This window comes from Oncorhynchus masou, chromosome 11 (genome assembly GCF_036934945.1).
Source record: "Oncorhynchus masou masou isolate Uvic2021 chromosome 11, UVic_Omas_1.1, whole genome shotgun sequence".
Taxonomy (NCBI): Eukaryota; Metazoa; Chordata; class Actinopteri; order Salmoniformes; family Salmonidae; genus Oncorhynchus; species Oncorhynchus masou.
Window position 1 is genome coordinate 2,849,850 of NC_088222.1, and position 10,238 is coordinate 2,860,087.

The window sequence follows — 10,238 nt, forward strand, 5'->3', positions numbered from 1 at the left end:
CTCAGCCCAGCTCAACCCCAACCCAGCTCAGCCCAGCCCAGCTCAGCCCAACCCAGCTCAGCCCCAGCCCAGCTCAGCCCAGCCCAGCCCAGCTCAGCTCAGCCCAACCCAGCTCAGCCCCAGCTCAGCCCCAGCCCAGCTCAGCCCCAGCCCAGCTCAGCCCAACCCAGCTCAGCCCCAGCTCAGCCCCAGCTCAGCCACAGCCCAGCTCAGCCCCAGCCCAGCCCAGCCCAGCTCAGCCCCCCAGCCCAGCTCAGCCCCAGCCCAGCTCAGCCCCAGCCCAGCTCAGCCCCAGCCCAGCTCAGCCCCAGCCCAGCTCAGCTCATCCCCAGCTCAGCCCCAGCTCAGCCCCAGCCCAGCTCAGCCCAACCCAGCTCAGCCCCAGCTCAGCTGTTTGGGATATAGCAGGTCAAATGATGATGGTACAGTTTGGGATATAGCAGGTTAAAGGATGATGGTACCAGCTATGTCGGCTGATGATGGTACAGTTTGGGATATAGCAGGTTTCAACAGACTAAACACATCAAAACTCACAATCAAAGGATGATGCTTGTTAGTACTGTTTGGGATATAGCAGGTTAAAGGATGATGGTACTGTTTGGGATATAGCAGGTCAAAGTTGGGAATTTCCCAGGCGATTGAACAACAGACAGACCTCTCATAGTCAGTGAGTGGGAAAGGCAGGGTTTTTATGGTCTCCAGAGACATGCAGCTCAGGCTTCTAATTACACAGAATATTTCCTCACACTAATTTCTTATTGACTCCATAAAGGAGGGGGATGAGTGAAGTCTGAGCCAGCCTGATCCTCATGAGTGCTGGGAGATCTAGTGACCAGCCTGATAGGCCCATAAGTTAATTGCATCAATTACATTTTTTTTTCAAGAAGTGAAACGAATAGTCTGATCATTTACACATCGAAGAAAAGCTCAAGGAAATCATCTTCGGATCGGCTCAAATGTGACCCACCACCTAAATTCGGTAGCAACATTTTAAATGGTGTTTTTACATTGGATAAAAGTATAGACAGAGCTTCTCAATGGCATATCAGACACTGTAGTTGGAGGAAACATGAGGAAGTAGAGACTCAGAGCTTCTCAATGGCATATCAGACACTGTAGTTGGAGGAAACATGAGGAAGTAGAGACTCAGAGCTTCTCAATGGCATATCAGACACTGTAGTTGGAGGAAACATGAGGAAGTAGAGACTCAGAGCTTCCAAATGGCATATCAGACATTGTAGTTGGAGGAAACATGAGGAAGTAGAGACTCAGAGCTTCTCAATGGCATATCAGACACTGTAGTTGGAGGAAACATGAGGAAGTAGAGACTCAGAGATTCCAAATGGCATATCAGACATTGTAGTTGGAGGAAACATGAGTAAGTAGAGACTCAGAGCTTCTCAATGGCATATCATACACTGTAGTTGGAGGAAACATGAGGAAGTAGAGACTCAGAGCTTCCAAATGGCATATCATACACTGTAGTTGGAGGAAACATGAGGAAGTAGAGACTCAGAGCTTCCAAATGGCATATCAGACACTGTAGTTGGAGGAAACATGAGGAAGTAGAGACTCAGACTTGCTTACACAAATTGGAAACATATATTCAGACAATGGATATAGTTGGAGGAAACATGAGGAAGTAGAGACTCAGAGCTTCCAAATGGCATATCAGACACTGTAGTTGGAGGAAACATGAGGAAGTAGAGACTCAGAGCTTCCAAATGGCATATCAGACACTGTAGTTGGAGGAAACATGAGGAAGTAGAGACTCAGAGCTTCCAAATGGCATATCAGACACTGTAGTTGGAGGAAACATGAGGATGTAATGCAGCTTTAAAAGGTGATACACTTAGAATCCCATTTAGGACGAAAAGGCATTTTGCTGTGGTGATCACACTTGCTCTACACTTAATCATTGTGAAACATATATTTAGTAAAGGAATACTTTCACCAAATTGCCAAAATGAATTCTCTGAAAATTATCTCTCTGAGTTTCCCCATCAGACAAACCATAAAAAATATTAAATTGACTATTTTTGTATAACAAAGATAACCTTTCACATTGAACAGCTACTGTGCTGTTCATTGTTTACGCCCATTTGGCATGGTTCACATCCCCTGTAGGGCGGCACACAATTGGTCCAGCGTCGTCCGAGTTAGAGTTTGGCCAGGGGGTAGGCCTTCATTGTAAATAAAAATGTGTTCCTAACTGACATGCCTAGTTAAACAAAGGTTAAACCCACCCATCTCTTAAATTCACTTTGGAGCGTTGAAATGTGATCCAGTGGATCCTATTTATAAGCCTCATATTTCTGTAAATATACTGTATGTAATGTCCATGTGCTAAAAATTTCTAAAATCTAAGAAAATAAAATTAAAATAATGCATTTGGTCAAGCTTAGCCTTTTCATCACATCATCTCAGATTTTCAAAATCAGGCCATGCGTTTGAACCATAGAAATTGACTAATTTGTGTAAGAGTATGCAAAGCTAGCATAGCATTTTGTGTAGCATCTGAACTTTAGCACGCAACATTTTCAAACAAAAGAGATAACCAAGCAAATAAAATCATTTACCATTTGAAGAGCATTTATTGATGTTTTCAATGGGAGGAAGATGTCCCAGCCACATACCAAAGCAGTTCACATTTCTGAAAGCCTGTGGTTCCATCTGAGTGAGCCTTTATATCTCTGGGAGGAATCCTCAAAAATGCAGTCATCCTACAACGCTGAAACCTGTTCCATCCGGAGGATGCTTTCACATCTCTGGGAGGAAGGATGTCAACATCGCACAGCAGCTGAAACCTGGTTCCATCTGAGTGACGCTTTCACATCTCTGGGAGGAAGGATGTCAACATCGCACAGCAGCTGAAACCTGGTTCCATCTGAGTGCTCCTGGAAAAATCTCTGGGAGGAAGGATGTCAACATCGCACAGCAGCTGAAACCTGGTTCCATCTGAGTGAGGCTTTCATATCTCTGGGAGGAAGGATGTCAACATCGCACAGCAGCTGAAACCTGGTTCCATCTGAGTGACGCTTTCATATCTCTGGGAGGAAGGATGTCAACATCGCACAAGCTGCAGACACCTTGGGGTCCACAGAAAGCTGCAAACCATGGTTCCATCTGAGTGACGCTTTCACATCTCTGGGAGGAAGGATGTCAAAAGACAGCAGCTGAAACCTTGTTCCATCTGAGTGATGCCAAGTCATCTGGGAGGAAGGATGTCAACATCGCACAGCAGCTGAAACCTGGTTCCATCTGAGACGATTTCATATCTCTGGGAGGAAGGATGTCAACATCGCACAGCAGCTGAAACCTGGTTCCATCTGAGTGAATGCTTTTGTGACAAAACACCAGGTTCCAGACCATTACAGCTGTAAAGGAGGAAAGCAGACTAAAATAGACAAGACATTAAAACATAACATTCATTGACCCCCAAGTTCAAACAATAAGCTCAAAGTACAAAGACAACGCACCTGAAGTGTTGCTTGTTCACCCTCGATCAAAGTCCAGAAAAGTCCAAAAAATACTTTGTTAAACTTGGCAATGCAGAAAAATAGTAGCTACAATTTAGCAAACATTAAAACACACAAACACGTAAAGGCTTAGGTAAAATTAATATACAGGCCTATATCATCAGATCCTTGGAGTAAAAAACTTTCTATCAGGCCAATAGCTATTAGCGATATTAACAATGGAATCTAGCTGAGCCAACATATTTCATGAGTCCCTATAACGTAACATATGGTTTGAGTAGCTTGCTAACACTTAGCATTCTCACCACAGTGGCTATTTTTTGTAGCTAGCTAGCTAGTTAAACATGACATATTGGCAAACAAAGATTATCATCATGTTATACATGGCTTAGCACATGAGCAATCAACACTAACAGCAGAAACCAACTGGCTAGCTCAGCTAACTGACTTAATATTGCTTCATCCCACAATGAGACATCTGTAAACAATAGCTTTTTGCGTAGCAAGCTATAATGGTGACTGTATGCAACTGTCTAGCTAACTAGCTAGAGTGCCTTCGGGAAGTTTTCAGACCCCTTGAATCTTTCCACATTTTGTTACATTACAGACTTATTCTAAAATGTATTAAATTGTTTTTTCCAGTCCGGGGATGCAATCACATTCTGGGAGGAACATTTAACATCGCACAGCAGCTGAAACCTGGTTCCATCTGAGTGACGCTTTCACATCTCTGGCTAATTTATGAGGAAGGATGTCAACATCGCACAGCAGCTGAAACCTGGTTCCATCTGAGTGACGTTTCATATCTCTGGGAGGAAGGATGTCACATTTACAGCAGTATTCAAACCTGGTTTTAGTTAGCACTTTTAAGTCATATCTCTGGGAGGAAGGATGTCAAGATTGGCACACCTGAATTTTGGAGTTTCTCCATCTCTGTGAGAGCTTTCACAGCTCTGTCAGGAAGGATGTCAACGTCGCTGCACAGCTGAAACCTGGTTCCATCTCCAGAGATGTTCCATCCGTGCTGGCTGGGCACAACAAGGACATTCAGAGACATGTACAGCAGCCGTGTGCTTAGGGCAGACTAAAATAGACAAGACATTAAAACATGAACCATTGACCCCGGTCTGAGTTCCTGAGCACTCTGGAAAGTTTTCAAATCAAGGACCTGAAGTGTTGCTTGTTCACCCTCGATCCAAAGTCTCCAGTCCCTGTCCACTGGAAAATATCCCCACAACATGATGCTCCACCACCATGCTTCACAAGATACAAAGAGTTCTAGCTCAGACCAGAGATGGTCTGAGTCAAACATTTTTAGCTTACCATAAAATTACAGAGATGGTTTTCCTTCTGGAAGGTTCTTCCATTTCCACAGGGGAACTCTGGAGCTCTGTCAGAAAATGGTATTGTTCAAAGGCCCTTCTCCAGCTAATTGCTCAGTTTGGCGGGGTGGCCAGCTCTATAAAAGAGTCTTGGTGGTTCCAACCTTCTTTCATTTAAGAATGATGGAGTCCACTGTGCTCTTGGGGACCTTCAATGCTTCAGACATATTTTGGTACCCTTACCCAGGACAATTCCTTTGACCTCATGGCTATTTTTTCTCTGATATGCAGTTAAACAACATATGGGACAAAGATTATATCATGACATGGTTGTGCACATTTTCAAATCAATCCAATCAACTGAAACCAAGGTGGACTGAAAATCAACTGACTTAATTTCATATGAAACAGCTTTTTCTCAATGGTGATGATCAATGGAAACAGGATGCTTGAGCCTTTCCACATTTTGTTCATTACAAAGGGTCTGAAAATATATTAAATTTATTTTTTTTTCATAAAAATGTTTTCACTGTGTCATGATGGGCAGATTGTGATGTCATTATGGTTTTTGATGTCATTATGGGGCTAGATTTTATTTTTTTATTTTTCATTTCACCTATATTTAACCAGGTAGGCTAGTTGAGAACAAGTTCTCATTTGCAACTCGACCTGGCCAAGATAAAGCAAAGCAGTTCGACACAAACACCAACACAGAGTTACACATGGAATAAACAAACATACAATCAAAAATACAGTAGCAAAATATATATACAGAATTTGCAAATGAGGTAGGATAAGAGAGGTTCCATAAATTGGCCATGGTGGCAAAGTAAATACAATATAGCAATTAAACACTGGAATGGTAGATGTGCAGAAGATGAATGTGCAAGTAGAGATACTGCAAAGGAGCAAGATAAATAAATATATAAATACAGTATGGGGATGAGGTAGACTGGATGGGCTAATTACAGATGAGCAATGTACAGGTGCAGTGATCTGTGACCTGCCCTGACAGCTGGTGCTTAAAGCTGGTGAGGGAGGTAAGAGTCTCCAGCTTCAGAGATTTTTGCAGTTCGTTCCAGTCAATGGCAGCAGAGAACTAGAAGGAGAGGCAGCCAAAGGATGAATTGGCTTTGGGGGTGACTAGTGAAATATACCTGCTGGAGCGCGTGCTATGGGTGGGTGCTGCTATGGTGACCAGTGTGCTGAGATAAGGCGTGGCTTTACCTATCAGAGACTTGTAGATGACCTGGAGCCAGTGGGTTTGGCGACGAGAATGAAGCGAGGGCCAGCCAACGAGAGCGTACAGGTCACAGTGGTGGGTGATATATGCTTGGTGACAAAACGGATGGCACTGTGATAGACTGCATCCAATTTCTTGAGTAGAGTGTTGGAGGTTATTTTATAGATGACATCGCCAAAGTCGAGGATCGGTAGGATGGTCAGATTTACGAGGGTATGTTTGGCAGCATGAGTGAAGAATGCTTTGTTGCGAAATAGGAAGCCAATTCTAGATTTCATTTCGGATTAGAGAAAGGGAGTCTGGGTGTGAGTCTGGAAGGAGAGTTTACAGTCTAGCCAGACACCTAGCTATTTATAGTTGTCCACATATTCTAAGTCAGAGCCGTCCAGAGTAGTGATGCTGGATGGGCGGGCAGGTGCGGGCAGTAATCGGTTGAAGAGCATGCACTTAGTTTTACTTGCATTTAAGAGCAGTTGGAGGCCACGGAAGGAGAGTTGTATGGCATTGAAGCTCATCTGGAGGTTAGTTTACACAGTGTCCAAAGAAGGGCCAGAAGTATACAGAATGATGTCGTCTGCACAGAGGTGGATCAGAGAATCACCAGCAGCAAGAGCGACCTCATTGATGTAAACAGAGAATGGTGGGCCCTCCAATTTGATACACTGAACTCTATCAGAGAAGTTGGTGAACCAGGCGAGGAAATCATTTGAGAAACCAAGGCTTTTGAGTCTGCCAATAACAATGTGGTGATTGACAGACTCGAAAACCTTGGCCAGGTTGATGAATATGGCTGCACAGTAATGTCTCTTATCGATGGCGGTTTTGATATCGTTTAGGACCTTGAGCGTGGCTGAGGTGCACTCATGACCAGCTCTGAAACCAGATTGGATAGCGGAGAAGGTACGGTGGGATTTGAAGTGGTCGGTAATCTGTTTGTTGACTTGTCTTTTGAAGACCTTTGAAAGACAGGGTAGGATAGATATAGATATGTAGCAATTTGGGTCTAGAGTGTCTCCCCCTTTGAAGAGGGGGATGACCGCGGCAGCTTTCCAATCTTAAGGAATCTCAGACGATACAAAAGAGAGGTTAAACAGGCTAGTAATTTCAGCAGATTATTTTAAAAAGAGAGGATCCAGAATGTCTAGCCTGGCTGGGGTCCAGGTTTTGCAGTTCTTTAAGAACATCAACTATCTGGATTTGGGTGAAGGAGAAATGGGGAGGCTTGGGCAAGTTGCTGTAGGGAGTGCAGGGCTGTTGACCGGTGTAGGGGTAGCCAGGTGGAAAGCATGGCTAGCTGTAGAAAAATGCTTATTGAAATTCTCAATTCTAGTGTTTTTATCGGTGGTGACAGTGTTTCCTATCCTTAGTGCAGTGGGCAGCTGGAAGGAGATGCTCTTAATCTCCATGGACTTTACAGGATGCAAATTTCTGCTTGAAAAAGCTGTCCTTTCAGAACTTCAGCTGTCTGGAGTTGGGTGAAGGAGAAATGGTGGGGGCTTTGGCGGGTTGCTGTAGAGGGTGCCAAGCAGTTGACCGGGGTAGGGGAAGCCAGGTGGAAAGCATGGCCAGCCGTAGAGAAATGCTTATTGAAAATCTCAGTTATAGTGGATTTATCGGTGGTAAGGAGGTGCTTTTATTCTCCATGGACTTTAGTGAACTTTTGACTTTGTACTACAGGATGCAAATTTCTGTTTTAAAAAGCGAGCCTTAGCTTTCCTAACTGCCTGTGTATATTTATTCCTGACTTCCCGGAAAAGTTGCATATCACGAGGGCTATTCGATGCTAATGCAGAACGCCACAGGATGTTTTTGTGCTAGTCAACAGCAGTCAGGTCTGGAGAGAACCAAGGGCTATATCTGTACCTGGTTCTACATTTTTGAACGGGGCATGCTTATTTAAGATGGTGAGGAAGGCACTTTTAAAGAAAGACCAGGTATCCTCGACTGGCGGGATGAGGTCAATATCCTTCCAGGAGTACTGGGGCCACGTCGATTAGGAAGTATTTTAGGGAGCGTTTGATAGTGATGAGGGGTGGTCGTTTGACCGCAGACCCGTTACGGATGCAGGCAATGAGGCAGTGATCACTGAGATCTTGGTAGAAAACATCAGAGGCGTATTTGGAGGGAAAGCTGGGGGCACAGCTGGGGGCAGAGGGTGGTCTATAGCAAGCGGAAATGGTGAGAGACTTGTTTCTGGAAAGGTGAATTTTTAAAAGTAGAAGCTCGAATTGTTTGGGCCTGGATAGTAAGACAGAACTCTGCACACCATCTCTGCAGTAGATTGCAACACCGCCCCCTTTGGCAGTTCTGTCTTGTCAGCAAATGTTATAGTTAGGGATGGACATTTCAGAGTTTTTGGTGGTCTTCCTGAGCCAGGATTCAGACATGGCAAGGACATTCGGGTTGGCAGAGTGTGCTAGGGGAGTGAATAAAACAAACTTTGGGAGGAGGCTTCTCATGAAACCAAGGCTTTTACGGTTACAGATGTCAGCAAAAGAGAGCACCTGGGGAATAGGAGTGGAGCTAGACACTGCAGGGGCTGGATTAACCTCCACATCACCAGAGGAACAGAGGAGGAGTGGGATAAGGGTACAGCTAAAAGCTCAAATAACTGGTCGGCTAGTACGTTCAGAACAGAGAGTAAAAGGAGCACGTTTCTGGGCATGGTAGAGTAGATTCAAGGCATAATTTACAGACAAAGGTGTGGTAGGATGTGGATACAGTGATGGTAAACCTGTGCTTAGAGTGACGATGAAAAAGATATTGTCCCTAGAAATATAATTTAAACCAGGTGATGTCACCGCATGTAGGTGGAACTGAAGTATTAAATAAGGCGTTTTGAGCAGGGTCAGAGGCTCTACAGTGAAATAAGGCAATAAATCCTAACCAAAACAGCTATGGACCAGGCACATTGACGTTAGCGAGAAGCATGCGTAGCCGAGTGGTCATAGGAGTCCAGTGAGTGGCTTCAGGCAGCTCGGGGCCGGGGCTAGCAAGCTAACAGAAGGGCCTTGGAGGGGCGTCGCGATGGAAGAAAGTCTGTGGTGGCCCCCTTGTGCTATGAATTTGTCCGGCGGGCCTTTTAAGCTAATAGTCCGATGTGCTCTGGACAGCAAGCAGGCCGCGGCTAGCATGCTAGCGGATGGGGTTTCAGTGGACGAAGCGGAGCCAGTTGAGGAAAAACCCTATAGGGCGAATCACGTCGGTGTTCCAGTCGTGATGAGTTGGCGGGTTTCCAAGCCAGTTTGCAAAAAGAGGTATTGTAGTCTAAGTAGTGGCTGATGGACCTCTTTGGCTAGCCGGGAGATGGGCCTAGCAAGGCTAGCTCCAGGCTAATTGGTTATTGCTTCGGGACAGTGACGTTAGCCAGGAGTGGCCACTCGAGTAACAGCTGGCTAGCTGCCATGGTCCAGTTGAAGAAAAAGAAGAAGAAAAAAAGGTTCATAGCTTGCAGTAGGAATCCGGAGATATGGAGAAAAATAAGTCCAAATTGCTCTGGTTTGAGTCGCGCTGCGCAGAGAGAGAGTTGTCCGTGCTAGAGGTGGCTGATGACCGCTATCTGACTACTAGCTAGTAGCTAGTTAGCTGGCTAGCAGCTGTTGGGGTTCCGGGTCAGGCGATGGTTCAGACAACGGATCAGCACCGTATGGTGGGTATCGTGGCCAAACAGATTGCTGAGGATTTATTTTTTATTTAATCCATTTTAGAAGAAAGCTGAAAATGTAACAAAATGTGGAGAGATTCATGGGGTCACTTTGGAATACTTTCCAAAGGCATTTTTAACTGTAGACTTTTAATTAACAATAACAATGACATTTTGATACAAATGAGACAATAACGTATGTCCATGTAGATATCTTGGCGTTTTAACTGTAGACTTCTTCCAGTGATCTTGATGATTCACCGCAGACTTAAATACTTCAACCAGTCCAGACTGCTCTTTCTCTTAGTTCTCTCTTTCTTTTTCTCTTAGCTCTTTCTTTATCTTTCATTCTGTATTGAGAGGTTAGGGGGGGTGCTTAGGGACTGAGCACTTGGGTTTGGTGTGCCTGATGTTTAGTGCACAGTTGAGCTACAGAAATAGTGTTGGATTGGAGTGGCTTGGAGTGAGTTACAGGGTTCAAGTGGGAGAGCTACACAGGGAGAGAAATAGTGAAGGGTGCATTCAGGAGTGAACAGGAGGACAGAGAGTAA